Source organism: Rhineura floridana, chromosome 1 (assembly GCF_030035675.1).
Source record: "Rhineura floridana isolate rRhiFlo1 chromosome 1, rRhiFlo1.hap2, whole genome shotgun sequence".
NCBI lineage: Eukaryota > Metazoa > Chordata > Lepidosauria > Squamata > Rhineuridae > Rhineura > Rhineura floridana.
In genome coordinates this window covers 293,637,039-293,658,919 of record NC_084480.1, presented here as the reverse complement: position 1 = coordinate 293,658,919, position 21,881 = coordinate 293,637,039, and the positions used below count along the sequence as shown (strand labels likewise).

Genomic DNA, 21,881 nt, shown 5'->3' with positions numbered 1-21,881 from the left:
TGACAGATATCGGGAGAGGAATGGAATGTATGAGAGATAGCTAGACAGATTCTGGGGTGTAGTTGACAGGGGTCTTATAGGGCCTTAGGCCCCTGACCTTTGTGGGAGCAGGTTCCCTCTGTCTCCAGCATCCTACAAGACAATCATCATGAAAAGAAAGTGTTTTAGCCACTGAGAAGAATCTTCTAATCTGCTTCCTTGTCCTTTCCTGCTGATTAGAGTCAATCATAGAGAAAGGAGGTGAGTCAGCCACTGAGAATACTCTAACACTCTACCCCTGATCTAGATGCACCCACTGAAATAGTCCTGTCTTTTGTTCCATTTAAATGTGCTTCCATCATAGCTGGGGAAAGGGCAGAAGAAGCTGGTACAACCTGGTCAGCAAGGTAGAGTTTCATTTTTGGTATATAAATATGTATATAAATATTCACAAAGGAAGCATAATAAATCAGATTTCTATATTTGTAAGTGTGGGCCAAGTTATGAGTCCAGCATAATTTCAGGCCATCCGCTGCAAAGTCACATTTAGGGATGGGCCAATCTGTTAATATCAGTAGCTCATTTGTTTCCCATTTTTCCAGTATGAAGTTCAGTTCCCCTCATCAGTTTGCAGCGTTTTTAAAATTATTATTAATAGCATTTTAATGTGCATTTCTCTTAATATACACATTTTTGCAAGCAAATTCCCCTCTAATGCATTTTTGTATATTGTTTTCACTAATGCATGCATTTTTATGCAGGCATCCCTCTAAAATAAGCCTTTGTATACATTTGGGGAGGGGATGGCTGGAGATCCACATTGCAAAATCAGATAAGTGTGGATTTCAAAGAATAGCTGATTTGGTTCATATATTTCACCAAATAAGATAGGCTCATTAAAATGTGAATCAAAGCTAATTTCTCCCCCACCCTTAATGCATTAATTTTCTACTCTCTCTAATATCTACCCTCCCAATTTTAATTTTTTCTTCCCAGATTTCTAATAGGGACACAATGCTGCAGGAAGTTATAAAGTTCCTGTAATTCTTTCTTTATTTAAAGTCCATTGCCTTAACAGCTTTGGCAACTTAATATGCCATTACTTGTAAATTTGTGTAATGCTCAGACACTGAGTCTGCACAGTGTTCTTCTGACAGAATTTCAGCTCATTTCCTTCTCTCTCTTGCGGAGGGGAATCTGATTATTGGCATTGACTATATGCCACAATTTTGTACACTGTCCATTTTTTCTTCCACACCCCAACATAATCGAGCTTTTTTTCTCTAGTGCTATATACACAGCATACATTTGAAGCACATTGCTTCCCCCAAACAGTCAGTGGGAACTGTAGTTTATCCCTCACAGAGCTACAATTCCCAGCACCTTTTACACACTGCAGTTCCCAGGATTCATGGGAGGACATCAGGTGCTTTAAATGTGCTTTAAATGTATGCTGTGTGCACAGCTTTAGTCAGAACTATTATACATGTGGAAGGGTTGTGCTTATCCTCGCATGATGCTAAGCCCCAGTCCATTCCTACAACTGGGGTGCAAGAACAGAGACCGCACATAGGATAAGCAAAAAAAACCTGCCTATTAGCTACCGAGTCATTTTCAAGATCTGCTATATAAAGCTTTGAACTACCTGGGGGAGAAATTCAATTCGGTTTGCATTTAAAGCCTAAATTTGCCTAATTCATATTTGCCAAAACAATACAAGGACCAAAACACAGCCATCCTTCAAAATTTGCTCTTCTCTGAATTTTGTGATGCAGTTCTCCAGCCAGTGTTTACAAAAATGCATATATGAGGGCAAAGTGTCCATAAAAATGAATATATTGCTTGCAGAACTATGTACATTAGTCAAAACTGCATACAAAAATGTGTTTATTAGAAGAAATTTGCACTAAAATGCAGAATTCCCACGATGATTTTTTTAAAAAATTGCATACTCCTGCAAAAATTTGGATAACTGAATGTAAGATTACTGATGTGAAGTCCCAGAAAAAAATCTGGAAAATTTTGACAAAAGGGGTTTTTCCATTGTTCCATTTTTTGGGGGGGGACCCCCCAAAATGAGGTGGGTTTTTTTCAATGTTTCCATTCCCCCCCCCAGGTCTTCAGACTGCAAAAAAAAAATACTTAGAGAACTGAAATTGACAGGTCTGTCCATTCCTAGTTGGGACCAGGCTACCTTCCCACATATACACCTGCTTGATAATGAAGATTATCAGAGGAGGCCTTCTTGGTCATGCCACGACCTGCAGATTGCCATCTGACAGCAACTCAGAAACGGACCTTGTCTGTCGTGGTTCTTACCCTCTGGAATGCTCTCCCCGCTGTTATCTGGGAGGCACCAACTATAGCATGTTTCAGGCACTTCTTAAAAACATATTCTTTTTTCCAGGCATTTCCTGACTTTCAATTGCTGCGTTGTTCTGCTCAGTATTTTGACATTTTGGATATCTTAAAGCTGGTGATACCTGTAGAAATTTGTGGATACATGCCATGTTTTAATGCATGCTTTAGAGTTTTGATTGTTCTTACTGTAAGCTCTTCACTTCCTACAATAAATTACAACGGCTGCTGTGACCATCTTCAATGTCTTCCCCATCGCCACCCCCTTTCCTCTGGATGAAACCTAGATTTTGTCTCAGTTGCATTGCATTCTCCATTTCTGTCCCCACAACAGCAAGGAGCAGTGCCCCCCCACAGGGTTAGCTCTCACCCTACGTGCAGTTAAGCCCTTCTGTTGGTAAAAAGAGGGCACTCTGCTCCAACGATTGCTACTGCTGGCCTAACACTCAGGAGCACTTTTCCCTTGCAGGATGAGAGTCTGGACACATGGAAAAGAGCAGTCTGTTCTTTCCAGGGCAGCTGGTGGCTCCATGTCAGTGGGGCAGTGGAATCCACTCTGGATTTTAATGCAAACTTTCAAGGAGCTGTCCAAGGTTGTCCTTGGACAAAAATTCAGACTAAAACTCAGAGTGGATTCCTTCACATGCAGAGTTTCACTGCAACCCCCAAAAGGGAAGTACGGCCTCAGGCAGTGCAGTCCTCCCCCGCTTCCACATGACTGGGGGAGAGGGTGCTGAGGCATGAGCACTGGCAGAGCACTCAGTGCCATCATTTGTTCTTTTATGCCTTCAAGTTGATTACGACTTATGGCGACCCTATGAAACTTTTTAATATATATATATATATATATATATTCATAGGGTTGTCATGGTAAGAGGTATTCAGAGGTGGTTTACCATTGCCTTCCTCTAAGCCTACGGCACCCAGTATTTCCAGGCGGTCTCCCATCCAAGTACTAACCAGGCCTGACCCTGTTTAGCTTCCGAGATCAGATGAGATCGGGCGTGTTCGGGTAGTATGGCTGTAGGTGGTATCATCACTAGGAGTCATTAAATCAGTCTTGATATTTTTAAAACTCTCTTCAGATGTCCTTGAGAATGGTGTCGGCTTTATGTGGTTGCCTTAAAGGGAGAACAGATGTTCGTTTGTTCCAATTAGCTCACTCTACTGGAGCTCAAAATATGTTTTTGGGTGATTTTGTAAGAACAACCACCTCCCCTCACCTGCCACTCATAAGGCGGGGGGGGGAGGAGAGAGCGAGCCCAAACTTCTTGTTGACTTCAGAAATATACTGCTCTATATAGTATGCCATATGTCATCTCTTTTTTAAACTGCAAAAAAAAAAATCCACTACATTTCTGTAGGCAGTTGCAATGTTAGGTGAGACGATGCAGTTTCTGATGCCTTTTTAGAAAAAAATATACCTCACCGCTAAGGGTCTGTTCCAGGCCTGCAAAACGTCAAGCACACCCACCTCAGGATCAAACACAGCCCACCAACATATTCATCTTCTGGATTTACTGTCAGCTTGGTGGGTCACAACAGCTCTGCCTTGTGCACACAACCATCTCAGCAGGGGAAGTCCAACCTCGTAGGAACATGGGACCCTGCCTTATACCAGTCAGACCTTTGGTCTATCTAGTTCAGTTCCATCAACACTGATTAGCAGCTCTCTCCAGGGTTTCAGATAGGATTCTCCCCCAGCCCTACTTGGGAATTGAACCATAGGAGACGGCTTGAGTGCAGATGGAAACGGACTCCTGACGAATGCAACTTTGCACTGGTGAGTGCTTATAATAAGACGTATTTTGGGGCAGTGCGGGCAGCAAAGAAACAACATATCACTGCCTCTATTCAATCTTCTATTTCCCGTCCAGCAGAGCTTTTCAAACTGTCAAAGGGCTCTTACATTCTGGCCCTAAGGACGTGATTGAATCTTCTAAAGCTCGCTGTGACGAATTTGCCAAGCACTTCCAGAATAAAATCTCTTGCATTCGTCAGGACTTAGACTCCAGTGTTATAGCAGTGGGATCAAATGAGGTCTCCGGAGCACAGTCTGGTCATATTTTATTGGATGAGTTTCAATTGGTGCAGCTTGAGGACGTTGACAAGGTGCTTGGACAGGTGCGTGCAACCACTTCTGTGTTAGATCCTTGCCCCTCTTGGCTAATAAAAGCTAGCAGGGATGGCACTGCCGGCTGGGCCAGGGAAGTGATTAATGCCTCACTATGTGAGGGAGTGGTCCCGAACTGCCTCAAGGCGGCAGTGGTGAAACCACTTTTGAAGAAATCTTCCCTGGACCCAGATAATTTGAATAACTACAGGCCATTCAAATGTGCCATTCCTGGGCAAGGTTCTGGAAAGGGTGATTGCATCCCAGCTCCAGGCACTCTTGAATGAGACCGATTATCTGGATCCATTTCAATCGGGTTTCAGGCCTGGTTTTGGCATGGAGACGGCCTTGGTTGCCCTGTATGATGACCTTTGTTGGGAGAAAGACAGGGGGAGTGTAACCCTGTTGATTCTCCTTGATCTCTCAGCGGCTTTTGATACCATCGACCATGGCATCCTTCTGGGGAGGCTTGCGGATTTGGGAGTTGGAGGTACTGCTTGGCAGTGGTTCCGCTCCTATCTGGCAGGTCGTCTCCAGAAAGTAGTGCTTGGGGAGCACTACTCGATACCCTGGGTGCTCCCATATGGAGTTCCGCAGGGATCAGTTCTGTCCCCCATGCTCTTTAACATCTATATGAAGCCGCTGGGTGCTGTCATCAGGAGTTTTGGAGTGCGTTCTCATCAGTACGCTGATGATACACAGCTCTACTTCTCCTTTTCATCTTCTTCAGGTGAGGCCGTCAAGGTGCTAAACCGATGCTTGGCCGTGATAATGGACTGGATGAGAGCGAACAAATTGAAGCTCAATCCAGACAAGACTGAGATGCTGTTAGTAAATGGATCCCCTGACCAGATGGATGTTCGACCTGTTCTGGATGAGGTTACACTCCCCCTGAAGGAGCAGGTGCGCAGCTTGGGAGTCCTTTTGGACCCGTCCTTGTCACTTGAGGCGCAGGTGGCCTCGGTGGCATGGAGTGCTTTTTACCAACTTAGGCTGGTAGCCCAGCTACGCCCGTATCTGGACAGGGAACACCTTGCTTCAGTTGTTCATGCTCTGGTAACCTCGAAATTGGACTACTGCAATGCACTATACGTGGGGCTGCCCTTGAAGACGGTTCGGAAACTGCAGCTTGTGCAGAATGCAGCGGCCAGATTAATAACCGGAACCAAGCGGTCGGAACATGTGACACCGATTCTGGCCCGCTTGCACTGGCTGCCTATATGTTTCTGGGCCCGATTCAAGGTGCTGGTTTTAACCTATAAAGCCTTACATGGCACGGGCCCGCAATACCTGATGGAACGTCTCTCCCGATATGAACCTACCCGTACACTGTGCTCAACATCGAAGGCCCTCCTCCGGGTGCCTACTCAGAAAGACGCCCGGAAGGCGACTACAAGAAAGAGGGCCTTCTCAGTAGCAGCCCCCGAACTATGGAACACCCTTCCTGACGAGGTACGCCTGGCGCCTACATTACTATCCTTTCGGCGCCAGGTGAAAACCTTCCTCTTTACCCAGGCGTTTTAGTATTTTAGTATTTTGTATTTAATGTTGTAAAGATAGTTATATGTTCATCTTTTTCTAATTACTTTTTGACTTGTATTTAATGGGTTTAATTATGTTAATCTTAGTTTTTGCTGTATGTTTAAATTGTTGATTTGATGACCAGGTGGTTTTAAATTGAATATAAAGTGTTTTTACTTGATGTACACCGCGCAGAGAGCTTTGCTATGGGGGGTATAAAAATTGAATTAAATAAATAAATAAACCTGGGACCCTCTGCATGCAAGGCAGATGCTGTACCAGTGAGCTCTGATTCTTTACCCTCGGCTCATGTGAAGCTGCATCAAACCACAATGAAGTGGTCATGCAAACCTTTCCTGTGTGGGGAATTCAGTTTTGCAGAATTTTGTTTTATTTTATTGGAATGCTGCTGCAAAACCTACCTAAAATATGCATTCTGGGGCCTCTGGATCAGGGCCAGCTCTTCCATCAAGCAAACCGAGGCAATAGCCTCTGATAGTGGGTGTGGCAAATTGGTGTCTGTGTGTGCACGCACACAGGCATGTGGCTCACCTCAACTTCTGGCTCAGCTGTTCTTGCTGCTCAGACATCCAGTCAGTCGGTGAGGGTCTCTGCTTTGCTCTCCTCGGTTCCTGCCTCATTCTAATAAGGTATTAATCTTTTTTTAAAAAATAGGCATCACTTTTCTCCTCCACAGCAAACCACGCTGGTAGCAAGGGCACTCTCAGAGCCACCCCACCCAGAATGCCTCATTCTAAGATAGGGATCGTGGGGAAATTCAATTTAGTTCACATTTGAATGTATCAAAGTTGCACATTCCAAAACAATATGAAAACCCAAGCACAGCCATCATTCAAAATTCACCAAATTTTGTGATGTAGTTCTCCAGCCAGCCAATGTTTATATAAATGCATATGTTAGGGGTAAAAATGTGCGTTAAAATGAATATATTCATGAAATTAACATACAAAATGCATTATATTAGGAGAATGTGTTTGCAAAAATGTGTACATTAGTCAAAACTCAATGTGTTTAGTAGGAGAATTTTCTGCTAAAATGGAGAAGAATTTTCGTGGGCATTTTTAGAAAAAGAAACCTCAAATTGCTGCAGAAATGTGGGGGACTGAATTTAAGACTGGAAAAACGAGAAACAGAAAGAACCAAAATGGACAGAGCTTTCCATCCCTACTCTGAGGAAAACCACCACCCCTTTGGTCCTTCTTAAAGGGAGGCAGAAAGGGAGGTGGCAGTGAGCCTGGCTGGCACTGCCACTGCTAAAGCAACAGCAAAAGGGGGGGATTAAGCCACGAGGAAGGTGACAAGGAGGGTGAGTGCAGCCATCCCCACCTCCGGGGAAGATAAGAAGAGGAGGAGTGGAAGCAAGGGCAGTGGCTCAGTCCTATTTGGACACTGTCATGCAGAGCCAGAAGGACAGGAGAGACATATCTGAAGTGTAGGGCAGGGGAAATATCACAGCTTGCAAAGACATCCCATATTTGGCATTCATATCATGAAAGCTCTACCCTGACTATTGGCATGTGCATATGACAATGGTAAACCTGTTATGATAATAAAATGGGACGTCACTGTGGCGTTGCATGATGAGATGGGGAGTCCAGAAGACTGGTTAGTGGCTCCTGAGTGTGGGAGCCTGGAAAAAAGCTTTTAGCACATGTGAGGAGGAGGAGGAGGAAAGTCAGCAGTAATGAGTGGATGGGTCAGGAGAAAACTTATTAGCTTCCTTTGCTGTCCAGCCCATTGATAAAAGCAGTCCCATATGAATGGCTATGCTGTACAGGCATTCCATATCTTAAAAATCTCACGCCTGGTCTACTGCTAGTATGGCTTTATTTCAGGCCTCTTGCTTCACAAGCCAACTTCTAGCTCAGGGGTAGAGTAGCTGCTTTGCCTGCAGAAGGTCTCAGGTTCAATCCGCTGCATCTCTAGGTAGGGCTGGGGAGGAATCCTGCTGGAAACCCTGAAGAGGCAGTGCTAGTCAGTGTAAACAGTACTGAGCTAGAGGGACAATGGCCTCACAAAGCAGAAGGCAGCTGCCTATGTTCCACCAATGTCCCAGGTTACTTGCACCAGAAGGTTTGGTCCTTCCATAGGCCTCCTCTCCTGAGATGTCTGGCTTCTGTGCTGTTGGCCTTGGCGGGCTTAAGTCCAGAAGTGCTATGCCTTCCTATGGAAGAAGGGGGTTGGGTAAACCTAGGATGCAACTATCCCCTCTTTGGCATAGGGGGGAGTGCCTGAAGATGGCAAATGGCAGGGGAGCAAAGGGCAGCCCCCTTTCTCTGCCTGGTGGAACCTCATCTAGAGGCCACGCTATCCCGACCTGTGCTTCTACTACCCCCTTGTAGTGCCACATATTTCCGGAAGAATCTCGATGTGAAGGCTGAGGGGATAGTATGGCATGCCACATTCCCCTGCTCCATAATTCATGCCTCATGAATTAATAAACCCCTGATTGATTGGGGTGCTTATTGCTTTTTTCATACTGTCATATTAGAGTCTGAAGAGCTTAAAACACAGGCTTTCTCATAATAAGCTAAAAAATGTTTCACTCTGTGTTCAAAAACAGCACTCAGGAAAGTTGTTCAGTTAACCAAAACAATCACTGTGTCTCACACTCCTGCTTCCCCAGGTGGGCTTTTGTATGGCTTTCCCAAGCTCTAACGGGACAGTGAGCATAATTGGTTTATGAATGTTCTCACCCTGCTTGTGTAAACAAAACTCTGGATAATCAAAATAAAGCAGTTATGCCCATGAGCTCATCAGGGGAAGGCATGAACAAAAGCTGGCAACACATGTCACAACTGTAGCACAGGCAGGGTCAGGAGAGGTAAACAAAAAGTCACCTGAGGGGGAGACCTAGCAACTTGGGTGCTGGGAAGATGATTTCACAGGCATAACGTGCCCTCTCCCAGAGGGTCTTTTGGGTATAAATAAAGGACCACTAGATCAGGGAGATTAACCTCAAAGTAGCATCTAGGAATGCCTCAAAGTAACAAAAAGATTAAGCCTCAAGAGGTCAAGAAAGCAGAATTTCAAGCAAGAGTCCTCACTGTGCTGTTCATGAGGCTTCCAGCCTACTAAGCAAACATAAGATAAGGGCAAGGGGGGGAGGGACCCTAGCCATTAGTTTTGTTTTAGAGTTTTTATTGCCTGCAAAGACAACTCAATGTAAACAGCTTGCTTCAATAAACCATTTAACTTCTTCACCACCAGAAGTGTTCATTGCATCCTGAAATTTCTAACTAATTTGCTTTGTGCCTCACTAGGAGCTAGGCATTTGGCAAAACACCTCTCCCCCTCTTTCAGACTTTTTTATAACCTCCTGTTTTCCCCACTCTTCACTCTGGCTGAGGCCCTGCAGCTGTTCCGTCCTATCAGGCAGATGAATAAGAATGTCCACCCTGCTCCTTTTAGTACAGGAGTAGCCTACAGGCAATGTTTATATGTGGCCTTCTCAGCACGGCCAGCACCAGAGGGCAGCCAGGTTGGGCCCTGGCCAAGAGAACCTGCAGCCCAGAGGGGCTCCTAAAGGATCCCTCCTTAGGATGGGAGGGTGGTGCTCCCATTCCATGATCCACGGCAGTATTGGGTCTTGCAACCCAACCCCGCCATGGATCATGGAGAGAGAGTTTCTAGGCATCCTGCCATACAGACAGTGCAGGCTTCAATAAACCCACCTGCATGTCCCACCTACCTCTCCTGTCAGCGTGAAAGCCATGCTCACTGTGCATGCATGCCTGCCATCACCCAAGATGATGGCGGGGGCTTCCCTAAGGGGCTGATGGCCTCACCACCTTCTTGGATAATGGTAGGCATGCATGTTTTGCGCACACATCATTCACATGACACGAGATGTAGCTGGGGGTGTGTGTACAGGCTTTTTGAAGCCTGTGCTGTCTGGAGTGGGGGGTTGTCGGGGAGCTCCCTCTCCAAGATCTGCAGCAAGGTTAGCTCCATGTCTCCTGCATAGGGGGGTGTTGGGCTATGGCGCTGCAGGCACAGGGCAGGCTGGTGCCCAAGGGTCCAGTCATGCCTGGTGCCAGCCCTGCTCCTCAGGAGCCATTGCCTGACTGGTGTTTCGTGGTGTGGATCAGAGCTTACTTAAAGGGCAAGGTGCCAGCAAAGGATCAGTAAACCCCAGCAGCCATTACAATATCGTGCTGAGAGTTGCATACTGTATTGATAATGTTCACTAAGAGGCAAAAAACCTTGCAGTTTAATAACACACCTATAACCAACAGATATTTCTATCAAACTTTAAAAAGCAGGGAAATTAGGCAGCTATAGTGAATGCACCAAGGAGGCAGGAGACCTGACCTCCTCTCTTAGTTATTGTACTGCCCTACTAATTTGTAAAAATACAAACACAATTTGGGTTGGTCTTTCACAGTCCAATCCACTTCCTGTGTAGATTGGAAGAATTTGGTAACGTGCCTCTGAGCATATGGTGAGTGGTGGCAACACCGGCAATCAGTAAACTTGACCATGGGGGAGGAGAAGGGGTTGGGGAGAATAGAGGGAAGGAGAAAGGGGCAGAGGGGAGCAGAAGGAGGTGGGGAAGGAGGGGATTGGAAGGGGAGAGGAGGGGTGAAGGAAGGGGCAAACGGGGGTGATGGGAGGGAGAAAAAGGAGAGGGCAGGTTTGCTCATATGCATGCTTTTCAGTTCAGTGGGATTTCTTCCCATGCAATCGTGCTTAGGATAGGTAAAACTGACCATAGGGGAGGGGGGAAGAGGGGAGGAGATTAAATGGGTGAGCACTGGGCAGAGGGAAAGCCCCTTTCCTTTCCAAAAGGAAAACATTGTGAACAGTATCATTTTTTTTCAGGGTTTCCCCCACCTTTTTATTCTACAGCAGGCACATATAGCCTCCCACCCAAATTTAAACTAAAGCTGTTATTGACCACATTCACACCAGACCTTTATTTCACTTTAGACAGTCATGAATCCTGGAAAGTGTAGTTAGTGAAGGGTGCTGATAGTTGCTAGGAGATGCCTTGTTCCACTCACAGAGCTTCAATCAGAGCAGCTGACTGTTAAACCCCTCTGGCCACTGGAGCTCTGTCAGGGGAATAGGAGTCTCCTCTCAGCACCCTTCACAAACTACACTTCCCAGGATTCTCTGGGGGAAGCCAGAACTGTCTGACATGAAATCAAATCTGGTGTGGGTGTGGCCCCCTGATTAGCCAAGCCAAGCAGCTGTGAGTCTGGCTTTGAGAACACTGACAGTTGGTTCTTACTGAGCATGCCCAACCTTATCATTGAGTTCAATGCAAAATTTCTTAAATTAATTAAAAATCAGCCAAGCATTATTTTTAAAACTTTTAAACAGCAGAAAATGAAGGTCAGAGTATGGGGCAAGGACAGTAACAGGATACAGGTACTATGTGAATATGTAAATATGTCTGATTTTTAATAAATTTCAACAAATTATGAGAACTCTGACAGAAAAAAGTACAAGAGGGGTCTGGTGTTTTTCTCTCTCTTTTTACAGTTTGAACTCTCTATTCTCTCTGACTGTTTTGTGTATTGCCACTAAAATTTAGAGGATTGTTAAGCAAGCGCGTCTGAGTTCAAGACTATAAGTTTTGTAAGATTTTGTTTTGAAATGGCCTTATGGGAACCATCAGAATGGCATGGGGGTATTTTCAATTTAACATTGCTGAATGCAAAAAATCTATGCTGACTATCATATACAGCCACTCTTGTGGCTGTATAATAAATAGTATTCCGATATTCCTATGTAACTATCCCTATTTGTCTTTACTGCTTTTCCACAAATGAATAGGCCGCCTGATTCTAAATGCATTATATGGAAGTGTCTTCTGTGAGATTCACTCGACTTTCAAGTAATCTGTTTAGAACTGGGATGACGATGTTGAAAGTGAAGTTGGAACAGTGGGCTACCAGGGCAATTTACTTCTGATATTTTTATGGTCAAGAGTAGGGATGGGGGAGAAATTTGAATCAGTTTCCATTTAAAGCCGAATCTATCTCCACACTTTTTGAAAAAATGAGAACCACATCACAGCCATCCTTCAAAATTCACTTATCTGAATTTTGTGATGCAGTTCTCCAACCAAAGAATGTTTACAAAAATGCATATATTAGTGAAAGTGTCCATAGAAATGAATATATTCGTGAAAATAACATATGTTATATTATGAAGAAATGTTTGCAAGAATGTGTACATTAGTCAAAACTGCATACAAAATATGTATGTTAAGAGAAATTTGCACTAAAATGCTGGTAACTTTTCATGAGGATTTTTTTAAAAAATAGCAAAGTGCTGCAGAAATGCACAGAATTATATTTAGGAATAGGGAAATGAGAAAGTTGGAGAACTGAAACTGACAGATCCTTCTATACCTAGTCAAGGCACACTTTCCCAAAAGAACATAAGAGTCTGCAGGATCAGCTATCTAGTTCTCTACCCTGTTCTCACAGTGGCCAAACAGATGCCCGTTGGAAGCAGTAGAGTAGTGGCAAATTCAGAAGTGCAGGGTCCCTTCATTATAGTCATGCCACACCCTCTCACAGCCATGCCCCCTCACGCGCTAGCATGCTCTCTGTCGTCATCTCCGCACTCTGTCCCACATGCACCTTCTCCCACAACAACAGATGTTCCTAGGAGCCAATTAACATGAAAGGGGAGTGTGTTAGCTACCGCCAAGAGTCTTCTCAGTGGCTAACTCACCACCTTTCATTCTGATTGGCTTCAATCTGCAGGAAAGGACAAGGAAGCATGTTAGAAGATTCTTATCAGTGGATAGCATAGTTCCCTTTCATGCTGATTGGCTTGTAGGACACTGGAGACATACGGACCTTGCTGGGACCCTGCTCCCCAAAAAGTAAGGGGTCCAAGACCCTTTGAGACCCCAGACGGCAACACCCTTGATTGGAAAACTGCAAATAGTTTTAATTAATTAAAGATCAGCAAGGCATTTTTTAAACTTTTAAACTGCAGCAGATGAAGGTCAGAGTATGGGACAACGTCAGTATTACAGGTACTCTGTGAATATGGCTGATTTTTAATGAATTTCAACAGATTATGAGAACTCTCAGAGATAAAAGTCCAAAAGGGCTCTGAGGTTTTTCTCTCTCTTTTTACACTTTGAACTGTCTATTTTCTCTGATTGTTTTGTGTATCGCCATGAAAATTGACAGGGTTGTTAAGCAAGCGTTTCTGAGTTCACGATTATAAGTTATGTAAGGTTTTGTTTTGAAATGAGCTTATGGGAAGCATCAGAATGGCATGAGGGGGTATTTTCAATTTAACATTGCGGAATGTGAAAAATCCCTGCTGGCTATAGTATACAGCCACTCTTGTGGCTGTATAACAACAATTAAGTAGTCAAAAAACCCTTAAAGTTCTGTGGTGGCAGATATCAATAGTATGTAAAAGCCGTGGCAAACTGATTAATTTTTTTTAGCAGGTGTCAAAATTGCACTAAAGTTGGGGCATGCCTTATTTCTAGGGAAAGGCTCTTCCAGATAGTGGGCACCATCACAGAAAAGGTCCTCTTCCTGTTTGCTGCCAGATGGATATCTGAAGGCTATGGCACAACCAGGAGAGTTCCTCTTGATGATCTTATTGTTTGGGCAGGTATGTATGGGAAAAGACATTGTCTCAGATAACCTGCCCCCAATTTGATTAGGGCGTTATAGGTTAAAATAAAAACCTTTGGGAATGGGCTCCAGCTCAGTGGTAGAACATTTGTGCTGTGTGCAGAAGGTCCCAGATTTTCAGTTCTCAGCATCTACTTCTGTCTGAAACCCTAGAGATGTAGGGTCCATGTAGACAAAACTGAGCTAAATTGATCAGTGGCCTGACTCACAGATAGAGTCATAGTAGAGTTGGAAGGGGCCTATAAGGCTATTGTCCACCCTCTGCTCAATGCAGGAATCTAATTTAAAGCATACCCAACAGATGGCTGTCCAGCTGCCTCTTGAATGCCTCCAGCGTTGGAGACCAGAGCTTGGAAAAGTTACTTTTTTGAACTACAACTCCCATCAGCCCAATCCAGTGGCCATGCTGGCTGGGGCTGATGGGAGTCGTAGTTCAAAAAAGTAACTTTTCCAAGCTCTGGAGAGCCCAACACCTCCCTAGGTAATTGGCTCCATTGTCGTTGTTAGGAAGTTTTCCCAGATGTTCAGTTGAAATCTGGCTTCCTGTAACTTGAGCCCATTATTCTGTGTCCTGCACTCTGGGATGATCGAGAAGAGATCCTGGCCCTCCTCTGTGTGGCAACCTTTCAAGTACTTGAAGAGAGCTATCATATCTCCCTTCAGTCGTCTCTTCTCAAGGCCCAGCAGAAGGCAGCTTTCTGTCTTGAGCAGAATGGATGCAGATATATATTCAAATGCTCATTTACATGGCAAAATCCTTGCCCACTTACATAGAAAAAAAAGTGAGGCCTTTAAGGTGTGTGTTCATTGGGTGTTAGGTGCCTGTTTGCCTTATATGATATGGATCAAACCACATTGCAAGAAATAGGGGAAGGCAGATCTCCAACCACTGTTGTAGGCTATGTGTTCATCACTCCATGTGACTATACTTGGATTCGTCCCTACATTACTCTCAGTAGTGTACCAACAGCTAATGCAGTTCCTTAAACAATGGTGTTACATGTCCGCAGCTAGACACACCATTCAGTTCCCTACCCACTTCATTCTGCACTAGCTGCTAACTAACTAGTTTTGGTAATGGGGAATTTTATATATAAATACATGTATAGCTAATGGGGAATTCAATATACATAAACAATAAGCAAAATGTATTCTTTTATAAAGCTATAAAGTGTCATAACATTTTAATAGTATAGTAGGAAACCATATCTTTTTCTCTTTGGAACTGACTTCCCTGACCATGCTGGTTTGTTTGGAACTATTTGTACTCTAAATAATTGATAACACTGTGCTGAACATCTCAGTATCCCTAAGATGTAGAAAGAAAGAATTGCAGTAATAAAATGTGTAACTAAATTGCTTTGCTCACTAGCTGGAGTGCTTAGCTCACTGTGAAAATGTACTTTCATGTGAAGTACTGAACATTGCCAAATTCATTAGAACACCAAATTCACTAGAACACAATGCAGAGAAGTACAGTACCTATGCAATGCCTATGCAAAATGCCTGTGTAATACTGTCATGTCTATGTCCTTCTGATGTGTTAAAGTACAATGTACCTATGCAAAATGCCTGTGTAATACTATCGTGTCTATGTCATTCTGATGTGTTAAATCCTGATTGGTAGATGCTAAAGTCTTTGTCCTGAAATGTATAAAAAAACCCAGGCAAACAGTGCCAAGTTGCAGTTCTCCACTCACTCAGAGGGAGACTGACCAAGTGTACACTTGTCATCCAGTAAAGGCCTACCTTTTTGCTCCAAGCCTGTGTCTTTAATTTTTATTCATGGACTCCCAGCAAAAGAATCCACAGGAGAAATACAAAATTCTCCAACATTGGTTGCATTACAATTTTTGTATAATTATATTATGCCGGAAGCTTCCTTGAGATTTTTTTTTACTCCTATAAATGATTTAAATAATCAATAATAGAAATAGTAAAGCAGCATGCATTTAGGATAATCTTTAAAGATGGCTATTTGTTTTTGGTTTTATTATATATTAGGATACCTGTCTTTTGAAAAAAAAACTAATGGGATAAAATTGCACATAATTTATGAGGGGGCATAAAATGTCTATCTCCTGTGTTATGCATCAGTGTGAAATGTACTTTTTGAGTGGCTTGATTGTTAGAGCAGCGACTGAATATAAATACAATCCAAAATCAATAACTAGCTCAAAAATGTGCCATTTTAAAGATTGTTGTCTCCCCTTATTATCCATTATCCAAGCTGTTGGTGCCAAGGTTCTATCTATAAGTCTCGCTTGGGGCCAATTTGATACTACAGTAAAGACTCATGGCTGCATTTATTTCTTGGCCTGCTATAAAAGAGATTTACATGACATGACCCAAAATTATTATGTCTGCTGTTTGGTGAAAACAGGTAACAGATACCTTAGCTGTTCTCTATTTTTAGGGCTGTTTATATTGATCAAATATCAAGGCAGCATATATTAACACTTTGTGGTTTCAATGCCTCAGATGGCATATTTCTTCAAGCAGTGACAGCTGGAAGAAACATAAGATTTAGGGAGACTGTGGAAAGAGGAAAGAATAGGAAGCAGCCATGAGGCGCAGTGAGGCAGTGGATGCTAGAGGTACAGTGCAATGGTAAGTTGCTATGGAAAGGGCACCACCAGCCCTTGCCCCCTAAATTCAGTTGCAGTGAATAATATATCCTGTCGCCACTGTTGAAGTCAGATTCATGTGTTAGTCCAATCACCTTCTGTACATGGAAGAGAGTGGTGGCAACACCTGCTGTCTCTAAAGATGGAGAATTATATTTTTGTATGTCTCGGTGTTTTTCTTACTTTGCTTCTTTCCTGTGTTACTAATGTTTCTACAGAGATCTAATCTAGAAAATTTTATTTGCTTCATTATTCATCCTAGAAATCTGTGTCAAATTTATTTTTATTATTTCAAAGCCTTTTTATTGGTCAATGTCATATGATGGTGAAGACAGCCTTTTGTGTTTCAAATTGGAGGTTATGTTCTATTTCTATTTTGGGTGCATTAACAGTTGCATCTGAAACTGCAGTTTGATGTAAAATCAGACTGATTACAATATGTTGCTACTTCAGCAAAGACTGTAGCTGTTGGAAAGAAGAGGATGCATATTTTCAGCCTGCTATGTTTAAACCAATTCATTTAAGGCAAGGTGGGCACGGTCAATTAAAGAGCACACCTAGAATTTTGCTAGAATGTATTTCATCTCCCACTGTTTTATCTCTTGTACAAACTGAGACACTCCTGATGTCCACTGGAGACTATTCTGCAGAATAGTCAGTGCCATTATTCCACAATTATTTTTGAAGTTTTCTTAGTGTACATTTTGTAAAGTGTTGCTGTACTTAACATATTCACAGAAACAGAAACAAAAGGAAATGATTTCCTATCAGAAACTTCACTAAAACTGCAAAGTAAATCAGACTTATTTAAAGTGACCATCTGAACTATATCAGCTGTCTTGATAATGTTGCTTCCTCCCTGCTAAAACAAGATCAATCAGAGAGAATCCAAAGTTCAGAGACTATAAAAAGTCCAGGCCCCTGTTGGACTTTTTTCCATCAGTGGTCTCATAATCTGTTGAAATTAATTAAAAATCAGCCATGTTCACAGAGTTCATGTAATCCTATTACTGACCTTCATCTTCTGCAGTTAAAACATTTAAAAAATGCATAGCTGATTTTTAATCAATTTAAGAAAATTAATATCAGAGTCTATGATAGCGCAGGCATGCTCAGTAAGAACCAAATGTCAGTATTCTAAAATCCAGACTAACAGCTGGTTTGGCTAATCATGGGGCCACACCCATGCCAGATATTCATTCCACTTTAAACAGTCTTGGCTTCCCCCAGAGAATCCTGGGAAGTGTAGTTTGTGAAGGGTGCTGAGAGTTGTTAGGAAATACCTATTCCTCTGACAGAGCTCCAGTGGCCAGAGTGGTTTAACAGTCAGCCTCTCTTCCCAGAGAATTCTGGGGACTGTAGCCCATTCCCATTCCCAGGAGAATGGGAGTCTCCTAACAACTCTCAGGACCCTTCACAAACTACATTTCCCAAGATTCTTTTGGGGAAGCTATGAACATTTAAAGTGGAATGGATGTCTGGTGTGGATGTGGCCAGGGACAGCTTTGGTTTAAATTTGTGTGGAAGACTGCATGTGTCTGTTGTAGAATAAAAAGGTGGGGAAAACCCTGAAAAATAATGATACTGGTAACAAGTTTTTCCACAAAAGGAAATAGGCTTTCCCTCTACTCAGGGCCCACCCACCCAATCTCCTTCCCTCCCTCCCCCTCCCCCTCCCCCTCCTCTCCCCCTACTCCTACTCCTCCACCTTCCTCCCTACCCCTAACCTTCCTCCCCTGGGGAATAAATTCAATTTTGTTTTCATGTTAATGACTAATTGCCTAATTTGTACTTTTGGAACCGATATACAAATAAGAACACAGCTATCTTTTGAAATTTGCACTTCTCCAAATGTTGTGATTCAGTTCTCCAACCAATGTGTACAAAAATGTTTATATTAGATGTATATATTAGCGGAATGTGAGCATAAAAATACATATATTCATGAACACTGCATTAAATGTATTTCTTAGGAGAAATTCACACTAAAATGGTATAGCTGTGGAAATGTAGGGAAATGAATTTAAAATGGAAAAATTAGAAACTGAGAGAAACCACAATTTGAGAGATTCGTGCCAAGGCAGCAATCTCTGATAAAACAGAACTCAGTTGGAAATGCAACTGCAGGGATCATTCAGTACATAACTCAAGGGTTAATTCTGTTAGTGTTAGAAGTCAACTAGCCAAGAGGGGTGGAGGTGGAGGAGTTGCTTAGCAACCAGGCAGAGTGGTGTGATCTTCAGTGAGGCAGCACATGCTGTGATTAGCTGTATAGTTCCAAGGGAGTTTTCCTCTGTATGCTTGGCTGTATGCCTCCCTTCTATGTACAAGGCCTGAACTGAAAGACAAGATCTCTGTGATCCTTCTTCTCAATTTATACACAGTTTTTGTTCAGTTTGCTTAGTAAAGCATTATCAGGACTTTTCTCTCTGGACTCTGTCTGCATTATTTAGGTAACTTTGCTTACAAACTCTACAATCATGTCCCTATTTTAGGCTGCAATCCAAACCGCTTTACACCAGACCAGGGATGGGTTGGATTGAGCTGAGGCAACCTTGCAGCCACTTCTGCTACCTCAGCCGATCTGCCAGCCACATCTACATGTCACTCTACCAGTGCAGACCTGTCCCCTTCTACCTGCCAGCAGAACCAGTAGAAGGTCCTGAAATGGGACATTCCAAGGGTGAGGTTGAGCTGCTGTCACAGACAGCATTGGCCAACCTGATTTGAGCCCAATCACTATGCCAGCCTGGAGCTGGCGCAGGGTTCAGGCCCAATGTGCCGCCCCTGTTACCTTTCACCATGGCAAGAAGCCAGGCTACAGATGCAGCAGCAGCAGCAGCAGCTCAGTCACTCTGCAAAGCCTCAGCAGTGGCAGCAGCATGTTTGGGTTGCTCTGTTATTTGTGAAAAGCTGCATGCTATACAGATGCTTACTGATGCAGCTCCCATGCTGCTGTAACATTGCATTAACTCTGCTTCTAATTTCCAACCTTGCATCTGTGACAGAACTAAAGGTTCAAAGTCTCTATGTGCTACCTTTTTATTTATTTTGCTTCCACTCCTATGGGTAAAAAAAAATACTCCTGAAAGCACTATGTTGTCAAATGGCAGCATAACTGCTGATTATCCACAGTGCAATACTGTTTAATTGTAAAAAATGGTGGACCAAGATTTAATCTTCTTTCTCTCTCTGAAGCTGGAAGAGGGAGCATCTGCTCCTATTTTCCTGCTTCAATCCACAATGTTTGTCATTTTGTGCCATGTGGCAGGAACACCGGGATCTGCTGAAGTGCAGGATTGCTGATCGCAGGGGTGGAGGGGATTGCCTTTTTAAAATAAAAGATGGTTTCCCAGCTCTGCTGTGGAGAAGATGTCTCTAAGTCTTCTGGGGTGTGTGAATCATTAGCTAGGCTCCTCTGGCTCATTAAACTTTAAATGGTGGCTTTCCTTTGCTTCATCCAGAGTGCCTGGAGCTCTTTCATTCTGGGAACTGCTGAATATTATTTTGTACTGGAACGCAAACTCTCTTCGTTCAGGGCTTGAAAACTGCACAGTGAGCGTCCCAGTAAGCATGTTCCAGACAGAATTCTAAACTGGCCTTTGATCCCCCATCCAACCAGTTTTCTAGCCCTACCGTAAGGCAGAGTGAGCCAGCATCCTCAGGCAGAGGATGCTGGTAGGCAAAGAGTAGTGGCAAGTTGTTAGAGGACCTGCTGCCCTGGATGCAATGGAGGAGGCTGTCGTGTCACCAGTACTGAAGATTCTGTATGTGCACACACTCCTAGCTCCAGGCTGGCATAGTGACTGGAAACAAATCCAGGGGTGGGGGATTTATATACTTTTTAATGGAAACAGTCACAATTTGTAAATCTAATATACTGAATGTATTAGAGCATTGTTTTCCAACCTTGGATCCGCAGAAATGGTTGGACTACAACTCCTATCATCCTTTCCCATTGGCTAAGCTGACTGGGGTTGATGGGAGTTGTAGTCCAACAATGTCTCGGGATCCATAGTTGAAGAAACACTGTACTAGAGTACAGAGAAAGAAATGGAACAGTAATATAGGAAAACTCGGAAGCTGCCTTAGTCAGTCCACTGGTCCATCTGTAGTTCATCACTGACATGCAATGGCTCTCCGGGGTTCCCAGCCCTACCTGAAGATGGCAGGAATTGAACCTGGGATCTTTTGGGTGCAAAGCCCATGCTCTGCTCTCCCACTGAGTCACAGCCCTTCTGCATACACATAACAAAGTAACAATGTGTGAATTGTGAAAGTTTGCTAAGTAGGAAGGACCATAGCACTCAGTGGTTGAGAGCACATGTCATGCATGTGGGAAGTTCCATCCTCATTTTCTCCTATTCAAAGGATTCAGTTGGGCTTCTGGCTGAGGCTCTGATGATTTGACAGTCAGAACACACAGCATTGCATTAGATGGAGCCCTCAGCTGATTTTTTTAAAGGTAGCCACGTGTCGTCATATTAGAGAAGGTCATGTAGATTCAGTTAAGTAGTTAACCTTTCCAGCTGCAAAAGCTGGCAATGAGTTGCATTTGCTTTGCAAGGTGTCATAAATGCATTTTGTATATGGACTTGGACAAGTTGCTAATGTCTTTGGTCCCCCATCTATACAAATTAGAATGATAAGGACCTACCTCGTAGGATCACAGATACCCAGGGACTCTCATGTTACCAAATTCTTCCAAGCTACACAGGAAGTGGATTGGATTGTGAAAGACCAACCCAAATGGTGTTTGCATTTTGACCAATTTGTAGGGCAGTACAATATCTCAGAGAGAAGGTCAGGTCTCCTGCTCCCCTGGTGCATTCACTATAGCTGCCCAATTTCCCTGCTTTTTAAAGTTTGATAGAAATAGCTGTGGGCTATAGATACATTCTTAAACCACAAGGTTTTTTTGTCTATTAGTGAATCTATCCAGATTTGGCACTACTCCCTCTTCCAGTCCTCTTTTCTGCCCTCTAGGCTTTTCTTCCTGCCTTTGAAAGCTTCCAGCCTCCTCTTCTAGGCCAGTGCCTCTTTCATTGTAATGTCCCTATATACAAAGCTATGACGTGACCACACTTGGAATACCCTAAAGAAGGGCCGTGATAGGTCAGTAGCAGAGCATCTGCCTTGCATGCAGAAGGTCCCAGGATCAATTCCCAATGGCATCTCCAGGTAAGGCTGAGAGAGAGTCCTGCCTGAAAACCTGGAGAGCCGCTGCCAGTCAGTGTAGACAATACTGAGCTAGATGGGCCAGTGGTCTGACTCGGGACAAGGCAACTTCCTATGTTCCTATGCTTCTACTGTGTACAGTTCTAGTCACCACATCTCACCAATAGAATATTGCAGAGCTGGAAATGATGCAGAAAAGAGCAACCGAAATGAGCAAGGGGTTGGAACAACTCCCCTATGAGGAAAGGTTACAGTGTTTGGCGCTTTTTAGTTTAGGGGGAGAAAGTAAGTAAGGGAGGGCATGACAGAGGCCACAAGTGACGAGACTGCTGTTACACGCGGGTCCTGTTTGTTGGCTTCCCATAACCCTCTGGCTGGCCACTGTGAGAACAGGATGATGGACTATAAAATTATGCATGGTGGAAAGAAAGTGGATAAAAAGGAGTTTTCTCCCCCTGT

The 21,881-nt window shown here is 43.5% G+C and overlaps 1 pseudogene; it reads right to left on the bottom strand.

The window, feature by feature from the left end:
• Window positions 1-3,248: 3,248 nt before the first annotated feature.
• On the bottom strand, window positions 3,249-3,366 carry LOC133375758 (5S ribosomal RNA; annotated as a pseudogene).
• Between the last annotated feature and the right edge of the window lie 18,515 nt (window positions 3,367-21,881).